The sequence below is a fragment of the Lolium rigidum genome, chromosome 6, assembly GCF_022539505.1.
Source record: "Lolium rigidum isolate FL_2022 chromosome 6, APGP_CSIRO_Lrig_0.1, whole genome shotgun sequence".
NCBI lineage: Eukaryota > Viridiplantae > Streptophyta > Magnoliopsida > Poales > Poaceae > Lolium > Lolium rigidum.
Genome location: NC_061513.1, coordinates 38,991,639 through 39,013,983, shown reverse-complemented (window position 1 = coordinate 39,013,983; position 22,345 = coordinate 38,991,639). Strand labels below are relative to the sequence as shown.

Here is a 22,345-nt window from a genome sequence, read left to right as displayed (position 1 = left end):
GGGTAACCAAATATCAACAGGACTTGAAGAATTACCATAGTCGACGTTTGCGGCCAAGATCTTTTCAGGTGGGAGACCTAGTTCTTCGGCTCACGCAAAAAAGTCATGAAAAACTCGAGTCACCGTGGCTTGGCCCTTACATTGTCACGGAAGTAATCGGAGGAGGAGCATACAGAATAAAGGACAAGAAGACAGGGGTGGAGGAGCCAAACCCCTGGAACGTGGCGCAACTTAGGCGGTTCTACGCCTAGAGTCAAAATATAGTCTGTAAAACTTCAACGTACTGAAACGCCCGCGAGTTTTCAGACGCACTCTTTTCCTTTTTCGGGGCACCGAGTGGGGCCGGAGAAGGTTTTTAATGAGGCGGGCTCGCGGTGCTGCAATATAATAAAGATAGTGACAATATAACTTTTCTTCTTCATCGACACGACCAAAGTCTTTGATCTGACAAATTTCAATATAGTTCATCGACAAAAGAAAAACCTCGCCTTGGTATTTAAGTACCTCGTGAGTCAAATAAAAATACAAAATAGTACTCAATAAAAAGCTCGGGGGCTCATCTTCGCCTTAAATATATAAATGCCTTGGTTCAAAACCTCGCAAATATACAAATATAGTAAAGAGTCACCGAAACACTCGGGGGCTAAACAAACAGAGAAATACAATGATTGCTTTACAATATAGTCATGGATTACAAAGGAGAAATATCTACAAGAAGAAAGTAACTAATCTTGATTCAATATGTCATCAAGAGTAACTCTGTTTTCCTCAGGAGCAGCACCAAGAAAATCGGCGTAATGGCCATCGGCAAAAAAGTCGGCATCCATCCGAAGCAGGTCCTCAATCATTTCTTCGGCTATAGGCGTAACTTTCGTGTTAATCCTATCAACACCAACTCTTCTACGTTTTACCTTTTGGTGAACCTTCTCGACAACCTGGGTAAGGTCAAGCTTCGAGTGGCAGATCTGGAGCATGATAAGAGCAAATCTGGCGCCAGCCACCAGTTGAGCTCTGACAAAATCATGGATACTGCGAGCATCCTTGAACCTTTCCATCAATTCAGGAAGAGTTTTTGGTTGGACGTTCCGAGGAAACATAGAGTTGTAAACCATGGACAAGGTCTTGGTACAGAAGTCAAGAAAGTCGCGAGTCTGAGAGGTGCGCTCTTGAAATCTGACAATTTGGCGAGTCCTCTCTGGGGTAGCCCAAAACAAAGAACCATGGTCCAAGGAAAGATTAACAAGAAGGGTCGTCCTGGCATTGACTTTCTCTTCCTCGGCAGCAGCATCAATAAAGGCACCTATCAACACAAAGAAGTGGAAACCTTTAAGAGAATAGTATGAAGATGAAAGATATCGAGAGGATGAAACAAACATACCCGACATATCTGCACTGGCTTCGTTCATTAATTCGAGCATGAAATTTTCTCGAGTATTCGCCTTTTCAGCCTCGGAAGCAGCAATTTCCTTAGCAGCCACGGCCTCGTGAGCTTGTTGAAGAGCAACTTTTTCGGCTTCAGATGACTTACGAGATTGCTCCATCATCACAAGTGTTTGTTTCTTCGCATGCTGAAGTTGCTGCCGAAGTTCATCCAGTTCTTGCGACACAATATCGTCGACGAGTGCGAGTATCAGCAAAAGCCCTCCTCGCGTGGGAAGAAGAAGGCGAAACATTGGAAGGAGCGGAAGATGGAGTATAATTGTCAAATATCAACTGAAATTTAAACAAGACAACATCAAACAACCAGCAAAGATAGAAGTTTTCATTAATTTCTTGGAATAATTACAAGGGCATTACAGTGGAGCTAAGGAAGTACGTGTCGCCAAATGACTACTTTGGCGACAGGAGCAAAAGAAATAGAAAAACAGAGGCATGCAACTAGACCTCCGGCCTTGACGAGCTAGGAGTCGACGATGGCTTAATCCCGAGATACGCCAAGATCTTCTTCGTGTTGGGTTTGGCTGCCTTGATCAGCGACTTCCACCTTGATTGTTCTATTTGCTCAGTGTCGCCAACTTTCGTCCAGTCAATAGTCTGTCGACTGTCAGCAACCAAAGCGACGTTGTTTTCAACGGCAACCTTCATATTCTCTTGGCGCATCTTCAGTCCAAGGTCTTCCGACGTATTGAACATCTTCGCAAGGCTGAGGAAAGTCGCGGGCTCCTCTTTCTTCGGGAAGAAGTAAGGGAACAACGCCGACAATCCTGCATTAGCATTTGCCGCGCCTTCACGAATTTCGCGCCCATGAAACTCCAGAAGAGAAAGTGCGTCAAGGAGAGGATCGTTGACGGGATTATCCAGATCAAAATCCTGGTTTGTTTGGGCTGCCACACGAGACAAGACATCAGTCAACAACCAGGAAATGGGAAGTGCAATAAAATAAAAGGGATTGATAATATTACCCAGAGTACGTCGACTTTGCGACTTTAGACGCTTGAGGATTCCTTCTTCACGAGAAGCTTGTGCAGCTTTGTGCTCATCTAAGGCAGCTGTCGCATCCTCAAGTTTCTTCTGCAGTTCCTCGACACCAGCAGCTTTCGCCTTAGCTTCATCAGCTTCGACCTTGGCTTTGCTAGCAGCGAGTTCGGCTTTCTTGCGAGCCGCTTCACTTTGCTCAAGTTTTTGAGTAAGTGCGTCGGCGCGTTCGTTGGCCTCTGCAAGTTTCTCTGTCGGGATATGGAAAAGAGAGAGAAGAAAGATCAAAAAATTGCGGCAAGTAACAGGAGTGACAAACTAAGGAAAAACAGCAAGTATGAAAGTCGTTACCTTCGGCTCTATTAGCATATTCACGGTACCCAATAAATTGGGAACCGATGCGGAGAAGATCCTTGATCATAGGCTGTTCAACGTGAACACAGTAAGAGAAACATCGGCATAAAAAAGAGAAAAGGTGTGAAAAAACAAAATAAGGAAAATATAGATGTCGACAAACTTACATCATCTAAGAGCAGAGTCGACGAACTGCCCAACTGAGGGGCAGGATCAACAATCTTTTCAACCCTCGCCCTTTTTGGTGAAGGGGCACGGGGGCTTGATGGTGGAGTAGTGGTGACGACGTTTTGTTGAGGAGGCGACGTTTCATCTCCTTCAACTAGCGTGTCAGAAACAAGTACAGTACGTGACGTGCTTGTTCGAGGAGCCACGTCAGTAACTGGTATTTCTTCTTCCTCATCACTATTGAACAAAAATCGACAGTATAAAAAGCAAGACAAGATAAATATTTCGAGTACAAAAAAAAAGGGGGGAGAGATAAAGTCGACTTACGAGCTGATGAGGGATTCAACATAAGGATCATAAGCTGCCTTCGGATGAGAAGGAAGAACTTCTTCAGCCTTAGAAGTGCCGAATCCTCGGCATTTTTCCTTTTCCTATTGTTCTTTGGAGAAACAGCAGGAGGAAGGGATTGCGTCGACTCACTGGCTTCAGACTCAGCTTCTTTTTCATGAGAAGCCGCAGATTTGTGAGAACCCGCGACTTCACTTTCAGGAACAGAAGAGCCTTGAGTATCTTCGGCAACGATGGCCATTTCTTCGACTTCTCCACCCTCAGGAAGAGGAGGAAGGGAAGTCATAGTAGGATGGTTCTGTAAAAATAGTGGCAAAAGGGAAATTGAAGAAATAACAATACAATGAGATGCAGAGAAAGTGCGGAACAGGATAAAAACTCGGTAAGACAAAATACCTCGGGGAGTGGATTGGTGGAGCTGTACGGTTCCACGCGACTTGACGAAGGAATTGGATCTTTGCCCAAACGAGAAAGTCTTCGAAGCAACTTCTCGAAGTCCTTGGTGGAAAGGTCACCGGAGATTCTGTTGGCGTCATTTTTTCCAGAGTACGTCCAAAGGGGATTTTTGCGCGCCTGAAGAGGCTGCACTCTAATCCTAAGGAAGTAGGCAGTGATTTGAACACCAGACAGCTCCTTGCCTCGAGTGTTTTGAAGCTGATGAATACGAGACATGAGTGCCTCTGTCGCCTTTTTCTCTTCCTCAGAAGCCTCGGCATCCCAAGAACGGCGACGCTGAATTTTGGCATTCCCGTCGAAGGGAATTATGTTATGCTCAACGGAGTTGGCGCTTTCTTCGTGAATGTAAAGCCACCTCTTGCGCCATCCTTGGACAGAATCGTGAAACTTGACGTCGAAATAGTCGACATCGGTACGTAACACAGATAACAACGCCACCTATGTTATAAGTGACGTTGTGGGAGCCATTGCGGCGGATGCAGAAAATGCGCTTCCAAAGAGCCCAATTGGGGGCAACTCCAAGGAAGCATTCGCAAAGGGTGATAAAAATAGAAATATGAAGGATGGAATTAGGGGTCAGATGGTGCAGCTGAATCCCATAAACGAAAAGAAGGCCGCCACTACTAGAAAAAGGCTTATAGCCGCACTCCTTACCGCCGGCGAGTACGATTCCAAGATGCCAGCGGTAATGCCTTTCAGGGTCGCCTCACGTTACCGCCGGCGAGTTGGTTTCAGGTCGCCGGGGATAAAGCACTTACCGCCGGCGAATCGGAATTGGAACAGCCAGGGATAAAGTGGGCTAAGAGCACCTGGATGGACCTCCTCTTACCGCCGGCATGTTTGTCTCGAAGATGCCGGGGGCAAATTAACTATCGCCGGCGAAACCGATTTGCACCTGCCAGGGATAAAGTGGGCTGCTGTGTGCCATTTGGGCTGAAATTACCGCCGGCGTCCCAGCTTCATTTTCGCCGGGGGTATTTCACCGTTTTGACATCCACACCGAAAAAAAGTACACAACCCCACACACACGCTCGTCTCCTCGCGATCCCTTTTCTCTCTCCCTCCCTGTGCGGCGCGGCGGCCACCTCCCACTAGGGTTTTTCGGATCTCACCTTCCTCCCCTTTCTCACAGCCGCCGCCGCCGGGAGCCGACCCAAGCTCGAGCGCCAGCCATGTCCATGGGATCTCTCATCGCGTCCAGGCTGGTCAGGTCCGGCCACGCCCTCGCCAACCGCGCCATCTCTCAGGTGCCACCCCCTGCATTTCTTCTTGGTCCATGGCCAAGTTCTTGTATTTTCTTGGATTGGCACGCCGATTTGGGTGTCGATTTCTCGTGCTGTGATGTTGATCTGATCTATTTGTCGTTTCCCTTATGTGATCTGATCAGGCTCCCAGGGCTCCCCTTCATACGACGTCGCCCCTGCTCTCCAGGCTCGGATCGGTGGCCCGCGCTTTCAGGTAACCTAGCAATTTAGGATCTGTAGATCTTCTATTTTGTCTATGTATATGTCAGCTTGTTTCTTGCCCTCTTGTCTGCTGAGACGGATCTTCTGCGTTTGTGCAGCTCGAAGCCCTCAGCGGCCGATGTCATCGGGATTGATTTGGGCACGACCAACTCATGTGTCTCCGTCATGGAAGGAAAGGTGTGGTCTTTTTCCCCCTAACCACTCTGAAATTTACCATGATCTCTTGCCTGGAAGACTGTTCTACTGTCCCCGCAATTGCTGTATCTGGATGCAATTAGTAATGCATCTTCTCATGCTGTGAAGTTGAATTTGATCACTTTACCTTTAGTTGTTAGTAAAATCGGTGACACTGCTAGTAAAACGTTGTGAAATTGCAGTTTGATGGCCACTATATCTCAATTGGTAGTGAATCGCAGACTGAATCTGCTAGTAAATTCTTATGAAGTTGCAATTTGATTACTCAATTGGTGACACTGCTAGTTGATTCTCATCTGCTCGCCCCGCTCCTCCTCCGCACCCTCCAGCCGCCGCCGCCGACACAGCCGCGCCGCGTACACAGCCCTGCGAACCCCCGCGCCGATCGAGCCAACATCGTCCAATTCCCCGCTGTAACGCCACCGCCACCGCGTCGCGGGTTCAGTGGCCATCAGGACTCTCCAGATTCGCATTCGGTGACTACCAACAAACTGTCCAGTTATACTGAAACTACCATGTTTACTTGGCTTCTCGTCTGCCCGATCGTCATTTAACTTCTCAAATTGCTTACCATTCCGTCTCTTTTCCACGTTAAGCATAACCAATCAATTTATGTGCGCACATACAAACTGATTCCAGCTCACTTGGTTCCTCATCTGCCTCATATTGTTCCTCCTATGGGGTTTATGCTGTTGCAAGGTCAGTGCTGCTCTGTACATCAACCCTGGAGAATTGAGCTGATGCTGCCCTTCGAATTACAGATAGGGTGGGACTCGGTCATGAGTCTGAGCACGCAGGAGGAGGAACTGGCCGGCGGCGATTCAGCGAGTAGGCTGGCCATCGTTAACTTCCATTGAAGTTTAATCTGACCACGTTAAGTCGTTAACTGCAACTGTTAGGTAATAATTGGATAAAAGATGATGCATGTTCTGAAGTTCATTCACTGGTCTGGTTATATATTTTTGAAGCAACGGAAGTGGGAAATATTTAAGTTATATCCCATGCTGTAGCTTGTGAGCTTGGATGGCTTATTGCTGAATGAAAAAGCAGCAACATAAGGAAGCTGATGTAGGTTTGGGGTCAACTTTGCTAGCTTGTAGATGCATCGGTGTTGCTATGTCGTGTGGGTCATGTTGAAACCTTCCTTTACAATTTCTTTTTTGCTAAATCTGGTTTTGAGCTGACAATTATGTTTATTCTTCTTGTGCAAGGAGATCAAGGCGAGGGCTAGATGATGGATTTTGCAGCCTGCAGTTGTATCCATCACTTTGTATGTGTATGTACAAACCTGTGAAGAAAGGTGAATCCTTTCTCTCTAATATAATATTGTATGTGTGTTCTTCATATATTATATACATGGTTTTGTGTTAATTTTGTCCTGAAGTTTGCACAAAGTATGATATCCATTCATAGTCTATACTGGAAACTAGACTGAAATGCTGTATTATATAACATGTTCATTACGGCAAAACATGTGGTATTGTGCAAAAACAATCCATGTACTTCATTATATCTAGCTTGATGTACTTGTGAAAGTAAATCTGTAGACTCAAAGCTTTGTTAATTATTGATTCAGTTCAGCATGTCCTGGTTCTTATTCTCTTACAAATTTGATCCTTCACATGAACATCATTAACCAGTACTACACCAAGTCATGGTCCTAGTCTTGCATGATATATTCACAAGATATAATTGTTACAATGATACTATACTACTCTATATTTCAAAAAAAAAAATGGTACTACTCTAATCAGTAATATATTTCTACAGCAATAACTTCTCAAGTCATATGTACTTACTACTGCAATAAATCTTGTCTTCTGCAGTCATGGTCATAGGATCTCCAAGTGCAGACGACATCATTAACCAGTCTTCATTTTATGTGATAGATTTTGTGTTATTTTGATTTTCATTATGTAGCCACTTGCATGTGATTATACGGTGCTTGTAAAATCAAATATACACTGCTCCTAGACATGTTTTGGAATCAGAACAATGTGAGAAGTTCTGGAGTATCACGTGGGAAATGTATGGGATGGAGCCCATGTCATTTTTTTTTTAAATCCTAAAAGTATTACCGCCGGCGAATCGGGCCTATGTGCCGGGGTAAGATGAGATACCCCGGCGTATTGGTAAAACGCCGGTGGTAAACCGGGTTACCCCCGGCGGATTGAAAGCGCCGGTGGTAAATATTACCCCTGGCGGTTTGGGATAATGCGCCGGCGGTATTCTGGGTTACCCCCGGCGTTTTGCAATGTGCCGGCGGTAAGACATTACCACCGGCGAGGTGATCGCCGGCGAATGCGAATGCGCCGGCGGTAAGCTTTTCAGGGTCGCCGGCGGTAAGCTCAAGTTTTTGAGTAAGTGCGTCGGCGCGTTCGTTGGCCTCTGCAAGTTTCTCTGTCGGGATATGGAAAAGAGAGAGAAGAAAGATCAAAAAATTGCGGCAAGTAACAGGAGTGACAAACTAAGGAAAAACAGCAAGTATGAAAGTCGTTACCTTCGGCTCTATTAGCATATTCACGCGTACCCAATAAATTGGGAACCGATGCGGAGAAGATCCTTGATCATAGGCCGTTCAACGTGAACACGATAAGAGAAACATCGGCATAAAAAAGAGAAAAGGTGTGAAAAAACAAAATAAGGAAAATATAGATGTCGACAAACTTACATCATCTAAGAGCAGAAGTCGACGAACCGCCTAACCGAGGGGCGGGATCAACAATCTTTTCAACCCTCGCCCTTTTTGGTGAAGGGGCACGGGGGCTTGATGGTGGAGTAGTGGTGACGACGTTTTGTTGAGGAGGCGACGTTTCATCTCCTTCAACTAGCGTGTCGGAAACAAGTACGATACGTGACGTGCTTGTTCGAGGAGCCACGTCGAGAATCGGTATTTCTTCTTCCTCATCACTATTGAACAAAAATCGACAAGTATAAAAAGCAAGACAAGATAAATATTTCGAGTACAAAAAAAGAGGGGAGAGATAAAGTCGACTTACTAGCTGATGAGGGATTCAACATAAGGATCATAAGCTGCCTTCGGATGAGAAGGAAGAACTTCTTCGACCTTAGAAGTGCCGGAATCCTCGGCATTTTTCCTTTTCCTATTGTTCTTTGGAGAAACAGCGAGGAGGAAGGGATTGCGTCGACTCACCGGCTTCGGACTCGGCTTCTTTTTCATGAGAAGCCGCAGATTTGTGAGAACCCGCGACTTCACTTTCGGGAACGGAAGAGCCTTGAGCATCTTCGGCAACGATGGCCATTTCTTCGACTTCTCCACCCTCAGGAAGAGGAGGAAGGGAAGTCATAGTAGGATGGTTCTGTAAAAATAGTGGCAAAAGGGAAATTGAAGAAATAACAATACAATGAGATGCAGAGAAAGTGCGGAACAGGATAAAAACTCGGTAAGACAAAATACCTCGGGAGTGGATTGGTGGAGCCGTACGGTTCCACGCGACTTGACGAAGGAATTGGATCTTTGCCCAAACGAGAAAGTCTTCGAAGCAACTTCTCGAAGTCCTTGGTGGAAAGGTCACCGGAGATTCCGTTGGCGTCATTTTTTCCGAGTACGTCCAAAGGGGATTTTTGCGCGCCCGAAGAGGCCGCACTCTAATCCTAAGGAAGTAGGCGAGTGATTTGAACACCGGACAGCTCCTTGCCTCGAGTGTTTTGAAGCCGATGAATACGAGACATGAGTGCCTCTGTCGCCTTTTTCTCTTCCTCGAAGCCTCGGCATCCCAAGAACGGCGACGCTCGAATTTTGGCATTCCCGTCGAAGGGAATTATGTTATGCTCAACGGAGTTGGCGCTTTCTTCGTGAATGTAAAGCCACCTCTTGCGCCATCCTTGGACGAGAATCAGGAAACTTGACGTCGAAATAGTCGACATCGGTACGAACACAGATAACAACGCCACCTATGTTATAAGTGACGTTGTGGGAGCCATTGCGGCGGATGCGAGAAAATGCGCTTCCAAAGAGCCCAATTGGGGGCAACTCCAAGGAAGCATTCGCAAAGGGTGATAAAAATAGAAATATGAAGGATGGAATTAGGGGTCAGATGGTGCAGCTGAATCCCATAAACGAAAAGAAGGCCGCGGAGGAAATCATGGATTGGAGGCGAAAGGCCGCGGATTAGATGATCAACAAAACTAACCCGGTATTCCATTGGAGGATTGGGGTAGCTTTCTTCGCTAGGAAAGCGGATGGCGTCCTCCTTCTTCATGAGGCCAAGCCTCTTCAGCGTGTTGACGTCCTGGTTGGAGATTTTGGATCTCTCCCACTCAAGATCTTCGGCGGCCATCTTGGATTCTGGAGTGCTGTGGCGAGTGAGTCGCGTGCGTGGTGGCATCAACGGCAATGGGCAAAGCAATGTTCGTGAGTGCGGAAGCTCGGAGAGATTTGGGCGCGGGGGAAGTTTTTGCGAAGAGGAACAGATGAGCGGCGCAAGCGAGGAAGTGAGCGGAGGTTGAAGAAAGGTTTATATAAGAATTGGGTGAAGCAGTGCACCGTTGGATGAAGAAATCGTGTGGTGAAAAAAGATCTTCGGGATACAAGGGTAAAAAGGTATTTCTACCCAGATAAGCGTTACCGTACGTGCGCCAGAAAAAGCGGAGGACGTGTGTCCCCCACTTACACGACGTGTCAACGTGGTGGCAGCAATGGACCCACAGGGCAGAAAAATCACGACTATTCGAGAAGGATGAAGTAAAACTGATTAAGGGAAGCATGTCGACAAGAAAAATAAAAGAAGATTGGCGACAGGAAGAATTATTCAATACTTCGGGAGCCTTTGATCAAAAAACAAGTTTTTGCCCAAATGCTCGGGGGCTACTTCGACAAAAAGTAAAATTTCGACTATGGCAATATAGAAATTGCGGGAGCCTACAACCAAGCACAAGTCCTTGGCTGTAGCCTCGGGGGCTACTCCCATCGGGAGCGCTGTTCGCGCACCCGAGAGAAAAAAAAAAAAAAAAAAGAAGAAGAAAGAGATCATATTGGGAAATAATGACAATATAGCGACAAGGTGGACTAAAATGTTGAGCCTACAACCAAGCACAAGTTCTTGGTTGTAGCCTCGGGGGCTACTCCCATCGGAACGCCTGTTCGCGTGCCCGATGAAATTATCAAATGAAAAATAGAAAAGAGAGTATATTTCGAGTTACAATTAACTCTACATATACTCCCATCGGGAGAGCAATATGTCATATTTGACTCGATAAAATGTGCCATTCCAACAGCCAGAAAAGCACTCGACAATATATCCTCAGAACGCCGAAGTTGCGATCAATTTCTGAATGCCGCAAAATTGCGAAGGTAAGACCCCAGATTCGTTCTGCTGGGCGTGGCATCGCCAAAGACTGCGCTCTGCTACTTTTATCCGTATCAACAGATACGAAGAAAAATCCTAACGGACGCGTTAGGTACCCGATAAATTTGACTCGGGACTCGACGGAATGGTAAGACCTTAAGCGGCACTCCGTCGAAGTTTACACCAGTATCCCGAGATCATGTCCAGGGACGTGATTTCGAAGTAGGTTTTTGCGGATTGCCACTAGAGCAGCTTAACTAGTACCCGATCCGTCGGATGAACTAGCCCCAACTACCGCATCCCTGTACAATATAGAATTTTATGTGAAGAAATATAAAAAAGTTAAAGCTTTCGAGTAAAAATAAACAGTGGAGATTTTCCCCGACTCTACGATTCAAGCAAAATCTCGGGGCTACCGACATAGGCATCCCAAATGGGCCTCGCCGAAGATGGTACCCGGGTTTATCGGAGGCCCAATACCCGAAGAATAAGAAGATTCGGGAGGTCAAGATTTACTAAGGAAAGATAGAGTTGTACTAGGAAGTGTTGTTGTAATCCGGCGGGATGAGTTAGAAACCGTCCCGACTCGTAAACTTGTATGGCACGAATCCCTCGGCTCCACCTCCTATATAAAGGGGAGTCGAGGGACGAAGAATCAATCGAATCATTGTCTACAAACCCTAGTTTTCATAATCGTCGAGTACTTTTCGGCTGAAACCTTCGAGATCTACTTACCCTCTACTTCTAACTAAACCCTAGCCTACAATCCATAGGCATTGACAAGTCGATACCTTGTCACACGGGAGCGGCAGTCAATATAATGCCGTACTCCATGCTACGGCGTTTGGGACGCTCTAACGAAGATCTGATCAAGACCAACGTTACACTAAGCGATTTTAACGGCCAAGCATCAGAAGCGCAAGGCGTTCTGGACGTTGATCTAACCGTGGGTCAAAAAACCATCCCTACGTCATTCTTCATCGTCGACAGCAAAATCACCTACGTTGTCCTGCTAGGGAGGGATTGGATTCACGCTAACTGCTGCATTCCTTGTACGATGCACCAATGCCTGATACAGTGGGATGGAGATGAAGTGGAGGTCGTTCATGCAGATGACTCGATCGAGATCTCACTAGCTGGCATGAATATTTGGGATGCAGACGACCAAGAGCCGATCTCTGGAATCAGTTTGGACGGCTGTGAGCGCATCGAAGCTTCAAAAAATGGGGTGAGGCTGGTCTTATCCACCGGCCTGACAGAGTAGCAAGACCAGAGGCAATGGACGTACGTGGCAAGGCCGATCCCTGCGATCGGCCCCAAAAAATAAAAAGCAACGATCTCACTTCAAGCATGTCACGTAGTCGTCATAAAACACCAATAAGTTGTAAACCGTCATTGAGCAATGCAATGAAAAAGGAGGCCAATTCCAGCAATCGGCCCAAAATATCCTCACCATATGTTTTGCCTGTGTTCAGCATCGATCTAGCAGGCGACGGAAAGCTAGGATATGGGTTTACATCGGCTGATGAGCTAGAAGAGATTGACATTGGTCCTGGGGATAAGCCATGACCAACATTTATCAGCAAAAAGTTAGATCCGCAGCTAAGGGGCCTGATGATAGCCTTGTTGAAAGAGTATCCAGACTGCTTTGCATGGGATTACACAGAGATGCCTGGGTTAGACAGGAGCATCATTGAGCATCGGCTCCCTCTGAAGAAAGGATTTCGGCCGTTCCAGCGAGCCGAGCACGTCAGATGAAGGCCGAAATTTTAGAAGAAGTCAAGAAAGAGATCGAGAAAATGTTGAACGCCGGGTTCATCAGGCCATGCAGGTATGCTGAGTGGATTTCTAGCATCGTGCCTATAGAGAAAAAGGACGGCCGATGGCGCGTCGCCATAGACTTTCGAGATCTCAATAGAGCCACTCCAAAGGATGAGTACCCAATGCCGGTAGCAGAGACGTTAATCAATGCAGCTGCTGGTCATAAGGTTTTGAGTTTCATGGATGGCAATGCCGGTTACAACCAAATTTTTATGGCTCCGTAAGATATACACAAGATCGCATTCGTAGTACCAGTGCTCGGTGGGCTTGTTTGAATATGTGGTCATGACATTTGGATCGAAGAATGCCGGCGCGACGTACCAAAGAGCCATGAACTACATCTTTCATGATCTCGATCGGCAAGTTGGTGGAGATTTACATCGATGACGTGGTAGTAAAGTCTGTTTCAGTGGAAGGACACTTGGAAGATTTGCGACACGTCCTGGACCGAACTAGAAAGTTCGGACTAAGAATGAATCCAAAGAAGTGTGCTTTTGGTGTAACGGCCGGTCAATTCTTGGGTTTCTTGGTTCATGAACGAGGAATTGAGATCGGCTTGAAAAGTCAGGAGGCAGTGCGAACGATGAAGCCACCTACCACGAAGAAAGAACTCCTGTGTCTCATCGGCAAAATCAACTTCGTCAGAAGGTTCATCTCTAATCTGTCAGGGCGAATCGAACCATTCATGGGCTTGGTAAAGATTAAAGCTGATGAGGAGTTTCGCTGGGGGGCAGAGCAACAACGAGCATTTGACGAGATTAAGGAGTATCTAACGAAGCCACCCGTGTTGGTTCCGCCCCAGCAAGACAGGCCGTTCTACATTTACTTGTCAGTAGCTGACACTTCCATCGCCTCAGTGGTGGTGCAAGTTTATGATGGCCTGGAGAAAGTGGTTTTCTACCTCAGCAGAAGGATGTTGGATGCAGAAACGAGGTACCCTGAGATCGAGAAGTTGTGCCTCTGTTTATTTTTTACCTGCACCAAGCTTCATCACATCTTGCTGTCAGCGGAAATTATCGTCATATGCAAATCAGATGTCATCAAACATATGCTATCGGCTCCTGTGTTGAAAGGCCGACTCGGTAAATGGATGTTTGCATTATCGGAATTTGATATCCAGTATCAGCCTGCGAAAGCAGTCAAGGGACAGGCGTTGGCCGATCTTATTGCTGAACGAATCAACACTGATATAGCAGCACTGTATGTGCGTGCATGGGCCATGTTCTTCGATGGATCGGTTTGCGATGGTGGTTGCGGCATCGGCGTTCTACTCGTGTCGCCCCGGGGGGCAACATATTCCTTCTCCATCAGGCTGCCTACCCCTTGCACCAACAATGTTGCTGAGTATGAAGCAATATGCATGGGAATGGAGTTGCTATTGGAAGCCGGGGCAGAAGCAGTGGAACTTTTTGGAGACTCCAAATTGGTGATTTCCCAACTCACGGAGGAATACAAATGTGAGAGCGAGTCGCTCTTCCCATTATGGGTGCAATGTCATGAGCTGATGGCACAGTTCAGGTACATAAACTTCAATTGGATCCCAAGATCACAAAATACCTAGGCAAACGATCTCACACAAATGGCGTCAGGCTACAAGGACATAGCAGATGGGGCTGATGTTCAGGTACAGTTCCTAGAGCCAGACGACTGGAGAGCCGATATCTTCAATTACTTGAAAGATTCGGCTCAGGGGGCACCTAAACAGATAAGGTACAAGGCCATGAAGTATGTCCTTATTGGGGATGACATGTTCTACAGAACTTTGGAAGGGTTACTCCTCAAATGTTTGGGAACAACCGAGGCAAATCGGCTCTTACACGAGGTACACGAAGGCGCATGTGGAACTCACCAATCGGCTCATAAGATGAAATGGCTGATCAGGCGATCGGGATTTTATTGGCCCACCATGCTTGAGGATTGTTTTAAGTACTATAAAGGGTGTCAAGTATGTCAGAAGTTTGGGAGTATTCAGATGGTACCCGCATCAGCGATGAATCCCATCATCAAGCCTTGGCCATTTCGAGGTTGGGGCATGGATATGATCGGCAAAATTCATCCTCCATCAAGCAAAGGCCATGAGTGGGTTCTGGCCATTACAGATTATTTTACTAAATGGGTGGAGGCCGTCCCTATGAAGTCAGTAGCATCGAAAGATGTCATCAGTTTCGTGAAGGAGCATGTCATTCATAGGTTCGGGATTCCCCAGACTATCACGACCGATGGAGGTTCGGTTTTTGTTTCTCGCGAGTTTAGAAAGTTCTGCGAGGATATGGGAATTAAGCTGATCCGATCGTCTCCATACTATGCTCAAGCAAATGGGCAGGCTGAAGCATCCAACAAGAGTCTTATCAAGCTGATTAAGAGAAAAATCGACGAGCACCCTAGACGTTGGCACGAGGTATTGTCAGAGGCTTTGTGGGCTTATCGCATGTCATGTCATGGAGCGATAAAAACCTCGCCATACCATCTGGTCTATGGACAAGAAGCCGTGTTGCCCTGGGAAATCACGGCTGGCTCGAGACGGATTACGTTTCAGAATGATTTGACAACTGAAGAATATGCAGCCCTGATGAGTGATAGCATTGAGGATGTCACGGAACTTAGACTGTGGTCGCTTGAGAAGATTAAAGAGAACAAAGCCAAGGTAGCTCGCGCATACAATAAGAAGGTGAGACCAAAGGAGTTCCACGTTGGTGATCTGGTATGGGAAGTTGTGTTGCCGTTGGGGACTAAGGATAAAGTGTATGGTAAATTGTCTCCAAATTGGCACGGGCCGTACAGAGTCGACCAAGTTTTGAAGGGTAATGCATACATGCTCGAGGAGCTGAGCGGCGAGAAGTTCCCAGTGGCTGTCAATGGCCAGCATCTCAAGAAGTATTTCCCAAGTATGTGGGATGATGGGCAGTAAAATATGGGGGCCGATGTATGAAATCGGCCGGTAAATTTTTTTTGCAAAGTACAGCCGATGCACAGACATCGACTTTAGAATAAAAAGCCGATGCGCAACCATCGACTCTAGAGATTACCGTTTGAATTTGGGAAAAGTCTGCTTGGACCTGTCAAATTAGGTAACTGAATTTGGCCTTATTGGCGTTGTTTTTGGTGAAAGACCGATGCGTTGCTATCGGTTCTTGGTGCGTGGATTTACTTTGGCAATCGGAAGAGCTAAATTGGACAAATTGGAGAAATCAAATGGGGAAACATTCTTCATTGATAGGAGGATTTTTTACAAGTAAGAGCCGATTGCTCCCAAAAGGATGATCTACTGCCTAATGAACTACTTCTACTTCTAGCCCTACTAGTCTCTAATCTACGGGCCGTCGCTGCCCTCGTCGTCGCCGTCTGCGCCGCTGTCGGCGCTGTTGCCAGCGACATCTTCCTCGTCGCTGCTGAAGCCCTTGGCGGGAGCTTCTTCTTCATCTTCATCATCGTCGTCGTCTTCCGACCTGGCGCGGAAACGTTTTGCCAGCGGGTACTTCCTCCTCGTCGGAAGAGGAGAAGCCGTCCCAGGAGAAGAGGTTGTCGTCGCTCTCCTCCTCCAACCCCCCATCCACAAGGAACTGGAGGTTGTCCTCCCCGTCGGTCAGGGAGGCGTCGTCCTCTGACCCGTCGGTGAAGATCCAATCCCTCTCGTCCCACCATTCTGGGGCGAGGGCCTCGTACGCTGTCATCAGGTCCAATTCCGGCTCCGGCTCGCTGGAGGAGGAGGATTGGAAGGATAGGCCCGAGGAGGCAGAGGAGGAGGAGGAATCCATGGTGGAAGAAGGGTTTTCGAGTGCTACAGAGGAACAGAGGATGAGGAGGCGATGAGGAAGCAAACTGCTCAGATGAGTTTAAATAAAGGGGATCTAGTGAAAGACGATTCAATGCTGTGGCAGTTTCGAGGACATGGTGCCAAAACTGTCAAATTGTGCAGAGAAGTTGAGAAGGCAAGGTATCATGATGAAAGGATACTGTGACGGTTCTGCTCTGCCACGACGTGACCCTACGAAGAAAAAACAGAGTGGTTTTGAAATTATCATTACCAAAACCAGGGGGGCATGTGTTATCACCAGAATTTAGCCAGAGCAGGAGATGGGCCGTGATTGAGATGGGCTTGGAGGATATGCGCATGAAGTATCTCTAAATCGGCCTTGTACGAGAGTTTGGGCTAGATTGCCCGTGTATCTGTAAATTATCGCATCTTAGTTTAGAATTAAGAGATAGAGTTTAGCTCGTACACGGTTAGGTTTATTCCCGAATTAGAAAGTCCCCGGACTATAAATATGTACCTAGGGTTATTGAGAAAGGGGGACGACCACGTTCACAACAAACACAATCTAGGAGCATCGCCACCCGTTTGTTTCGAGGGTTTCTTCCGGGTAAACATCATGCTGCCTAGATCGCATCTCGCCATCTAGGCAGTATCGGTTTATTCGTTATCTGGTGTTGCTCGTACTGAAGCCTTGTTGATGGCGAGTAACACCCTTATCGTGGATGTTTTGGGGCTTGCATTGATGCTTTTCTAAATATGCTTGTTTAGTTATGCTGCCCCTCGATATCTAGCTGCCTTTACATCTATTTTAGGTGTAAGGGCAGCATCTTGCTTGTTCTTTATTTAGTAGATCCAATCTGTTATAGTTGTTCCTTGTTCTTCAAGGATTAGTTTGATATCCGCATGGTTAGGCCTTGCAAACGGGTTGAACGATCCGGTAGTGCGTGAGGCATGGTTTTCTAGTCCTAGAAGGGATTGTTCTGGGAATTGACTTCATGTTGGTTTTTAGGCCTCTTTTAGGACTGGTTTTCCATCATCTTTCGTATCTGTTAGGCTCAACTACGTGTAGGATGTTCCGGTTATGCGGTGAAAACCCTAAACTGTCGTAGATTGCTTTAACTTTGTTTTGATCAAGTAGGATCCCCATGTCATCGTAAATCCAACGTGAACCATGGGGCAATCGGCTCTTTGAGCCGATCCATAGGGCAACCTGAGAGCCGATCGGGCTCGTATTTAATGTTTACGTGTCTACCATGCAGGAAGCTAATTGAAGCAATCCAACACCTTCCTGACCAGGTATAGGTCAGGTGGCACGCCCTTGCAACCGTCAGGACATGTGCCGTCCTCACCCCTCCATCACAAGGGCCAGACAAAGCTTGTTAAAATAGATCTTGTTGTAGTACATGGACGGGAAGACATCGTGATAAGGCCTCGAAGGACCAACACAACAGAGCAACAACTATCGTCAGCGATCAAACCGTAGATTGAAAGAGACGGATTAAGTATCTACTTGTCAATGACTACAAATTGTAGACTTAAAGTTTCGTGGAAGTAGAGCGTAAGTAGAACTCGAAGGTGGTCAGACGAACAAAGACGCCTAACTAGAAAGAAACGGTGGATAGGGTTTAACAATGATCGATCTTTTCTTCGACCTCAATTTCGCCCTTATATAGGAGGCGAAGCCGAGGCTTTTCGTTATGTACAAGTATACAAACATCAGGCCGCACTGCGCCGTTCCAAATATTACTACAAGTTTCCCTATATTGACTCTACTCCCCCGAACCGCATATCTTCAGCTTCATGGGCCTCCAAACCTTCGGGTTCGTAGGCCTTCAACTCCTAAGATACCTGAAAACGTAAACCAGGGCTATACACGTGACATGTCAATTAGGCATACCCATGTCAGTAGCCCCCGAGATTTTATTCGAATTGTAGAATCGGGTAAAATATCCATCCTTCATCCCTTTTGCAAATACTTCGAGTCCATGAAGGCGCATTTTTATTCGACCTCTATATTGTACAGGGATATTGGTAAATGAGGTTGATTCATCTGACGGATCAGGTACCAGTTAATTACTCTTATGGTAAATCCGCATAAACCTACTTCAAGTTCGAGTCCCCGGACTCGAACCTGGGATACTAACGTAATTCAGGACGTGCCGATTTAGGACTTATCGAAAAGTGAATTCTAGCTAAGTCGTCGGGTACCCAACACGTCCGTTGGAATTTTCATCACATCTGTTGATGTGGATAAAGTGGGCGAGCGTATTTGGGTGCGATGCCACGCCACACATGACGGATCCTGGGATTTTACCTTCGTGACCCTTTTACAAGTCATGGCATTTAGATTTTTTACCGCGGCGGACGCGCTCTGAGAATATATTGTCGAATGCTTTTGTTCGACTGATGAAATCCTCCATTTCTCCGGGTTGCACCATATCTTCGGGTTACTATATTTTATTGTGTAAAATCTTGATGCTCCCAAATGGAAGTACATGATGAGTTTATAAAACTCGAAGATGTCTACCCACTGCCAAAATTCTTCGGGTTCATCTATACTGACTTGTTGTATTGCTCTTTCTATATTTCTAATTTCTTCGGGGGTGCAATCAACGCTTCCGATGGGAGTAGCCCCCGAGGCTACAGCCGAGTGTTTGCACTTGGGTGTAGGTCCAACTTGATTTTAATCGACTCCATGTTTTTACACTATCTTGTGTCTTATTGGGAGTATGAACAATGCTCCCGATAAGAGTAGCCCCGAGCCTATGATCGGGTGTTTGTAGCTGGACATAGGCTCCAAAATTCATGTCGCATATCCTATATTGTCTCGTCGTCTTGAAGATTTTCTTGCCCCTGACGTCAGTGCTGACGAAGATGGTGTGATGTCGACTCTTGTGACTGTTAGTGGACAACTATTTGTAGGTCCGAGTATAACTTCCCTTCCCCCATGTTGCACTTAGTGGGGTTCTCACGTCCTCCGAAGCGCCCGACACACGCGCAAGTAACTCCGTTACTTCCATGTGAAACTTAAAAAATATTTTCACTTTTCTGCCACATGTAGGGTTAGGATTATCTCTTCTCCGTTGAATGGCCGATCTTCTTTTCCTTCCAGGTTAAAAGGTAATCCTTGCGGTTCACTTTTTCCCCTTCTCACTCCACCGCACAAAGCCGCCACTTCACCATTACCAGTGCACTCTGCTCATTGCTCCCACTTCGTGCCCTAGCTCTTCCCCCGCCACCATGGTTAGGTCAAAGCGCGTCAAGAGCGGCACTGCCGGCGCTGAGCCGGAGGAAAAGAAGAAAGTGTTCGGATGGGACAGATCGAAGTTCAATCCAATAGGGCACCGAAAGCTGAAGAAACTAGGGCTACTCACTGATGAAGATAAGATGAGGGCTACCGGGGACGAAGTGACCCCCTGATGCGTGCAGTTAACACACGTCCGTTGGGAACCCCAAGAGGAAGGTGTGATGTGTACAGTAGGAAGTTTTCCCTCAGTATGAAACCAAGGTTTATCGAACCAATGAGGAGCCAAGAAGCACGTTGAAGGTTGATGGCGGCGAAGTGTAGTGCGGCGCAACACCGGGGATTCAGGCGCCAACGTGGAACCCGCACAACACAATCAAAGTACTTTGCCCCAACGTAACAGTGAGGTTGTCAATCTCACCGGCTTGCTGTAACAAAGGATTAGATGTATAGTGTGGAAGATGATGTTTGTTTGCGAAGAACGAGTAAAGAACAATTGCGATAGATTGTATTTCGGATGTAAAGAATGGACCGGGGTCCACAGTTCACTAGTGGTGTCTCTCCCATAAGATAAATAGCATGTTGGGTGAACAAATTACAGTTGGGCAATTGACAAATAAAGAAGGCATAACAATGCACATACATATATCATGATGAGTACTATGAGATTTAATCAGGGCATTACGACAAAGTACATAGACCGCTATCCAGCATGCATCTATGCCTAAATCATTCAAACCCCTTCCGGTATTAAGTTGCAAGCAATAGACAATTGCATTAAGTATGGTGCGTAATGTAATCAACACAAATATCCTTAGACAAAGCATCGATGTTTTATCCCTAGTGGCAACAGCACATCCACAACCTTAGAACTTTCTCATCACTTGTCCCGCATTCAATGGAGGCATGAACCCACTATCGAGCATAAATACTCCCTCTTGGAGTTACAAGTATCAACTTGGCCGGAGCCTCTACTAGCAACGGAGAGCATGCAAGAACATAAACAACATATATGATAGATTGATAATCAACTTGACATAGTATTCAATATTCATCGGATCCCAACAAACACAACATGTAGCATTACAAATAGATGATCTTGATCATGATAGGCAGCTCACAAGATTTAACATGATAGCACAATGAGGAGAAGACAATCATCTAGCTACTGCTATGGACCCATAGTCCAGGGGTGAACTACTCACACATCGATCCGGAGGCGATCATGGCGATGAAGAGCCCTCCGGGAGATGATTCTCCTTTCCGGCAGGGTGCCGGAGGCGATCTCCTGAATCCCCCGAGATGAGATTGGCGGCGGCGGCGTCTCTGGAAGGTTTTCCGTATCGTGGCTCTCGTTTGATAACCCACAAGTATAGGGGATCGCAACAGTCTTCGAGGGAAGTAAAACCCAAATTTATTGATTCGACACAAGGGGAGGTAAAGAATACTTATAAGCCTTAACAACTGAGTTGTCAATTCAGCTGCACTCGGAAAAGCACTAGTAACAGGGGTGATGTGAAAGCAAGCAGTAATATGAGAGCAAGTAGTAACAAGTAATACGAGCAGCAGTAGCAGTAATATGAGAGCAATGGCACCAGAAAATAGTTGATACTACTTCTAATGACATGTAGAAACGAGTATATGATGATTAGAGATGGACCGGGGTTCCCAGCTATCTACACTAGTGGTAACTCTCCAATAACAAGTGTTGGGTGAACAAATTACAGTTGGGCAATTGATAGGATTGAAATAGCATTAAGACAGAACATCAAGATTATTAATCATGTAGGCATGTTATCCATATATAGTCATACGTGCTCGCAATGAGAAACTTGTACAACATCTTTTGTCCTACCAGCCGGTGGCAGCCGGGCCTCTAGGGAATCTACTGGAAATTAAGGTACTCCTTTTAATAGAGCACCGGAGCAAAGCATTAACACTCCGTGAAAATATGTGATCATCATACCTAAGCCTTCCCCTCCAGCTTGTCCCAATTCTCGTCACTTTGGGGCCTTTGGTTCCGGACATAGACATGTGCATACAACTTGTAGATACAATCTAAGCAATAATTATAGAGCTTAAATCTAAGATCATGCCACTCGGGCCCTAGTGACAAGCATTAAACACAACAAGATTGCAGCAACAATAACTTCACAAACTTATATTGATAGACTAATCATAATGTAACAATCCATCGGATCCCGACAAACACAACACCGATTACATCAGATGAATCTCAATCATGTAAGGAAACTCATGAGATCATTGTATTGAAGTACATGGGGGAGAGAATACCAACTAGCTACAGCTAGAACCTGTAGTCCATGGGGGAACTACTCACGGAGCATGATGGAGGCGGTGGCGTCGATGGAGATGGCTTCCTGGGGCACTTCCCCGTCCCGGCAGGGGCCGGAACGTAGACTTCGTCCCCGAATTGGAGTTTCGTGATGGTGGCGGCGCCCCTGGAGTCTTTCTGGAGTTTCGTCAATCGGTATCGCGTTTTTAGGTCGAAAGGGCTCTTATAGGCGAAGAGGCGGCGTAGGAGGGCGCCTGGGGGCTCCTCACAATAGGCTGGCGCGGCCAGGCTTGGGGCCGCGCTGCCTTATTGTGTGGTGGCCCTCTGGCCCGCCTCCGACTCTCCTTCGGTGTTCTGGGGTCTTCCGGGAAAAATAAGATGTTGGGTCTTCGTTTCGTCGAATTCCGAGAATATTGTCCGAACAGCCTTTCTGGAACCAAAAACAACAGAAAACAGGAACTGACATTGTGGCATCTTGTTAATAGGTTAGTTCCGGAAAACGCATAAAAACATTATAAA

General features: G+C 46.5%; 1 long non-coding RNA gene across 1 annotated transcript; it reads left to right on the top strand.

The window, feature by feature from the left end:
• Positions 1-4,948: 4,948 nt before the first annotated feature.
• LOC124659752 lies at positions 4,949-5,636 on the top strand. Its single transcript, XR_006989683.1, has 3 exons — positions 4,949-4,988; positions 5,129-5,199; positions 5,306-5,636. It is a non-coding gene; the product is annotated as an uncharacterized LOC124659752 (long non-coding RNA).
• The last annotated feature ends 16,709 nt before the right edge of the window (positions 5,637-22,345 follow it).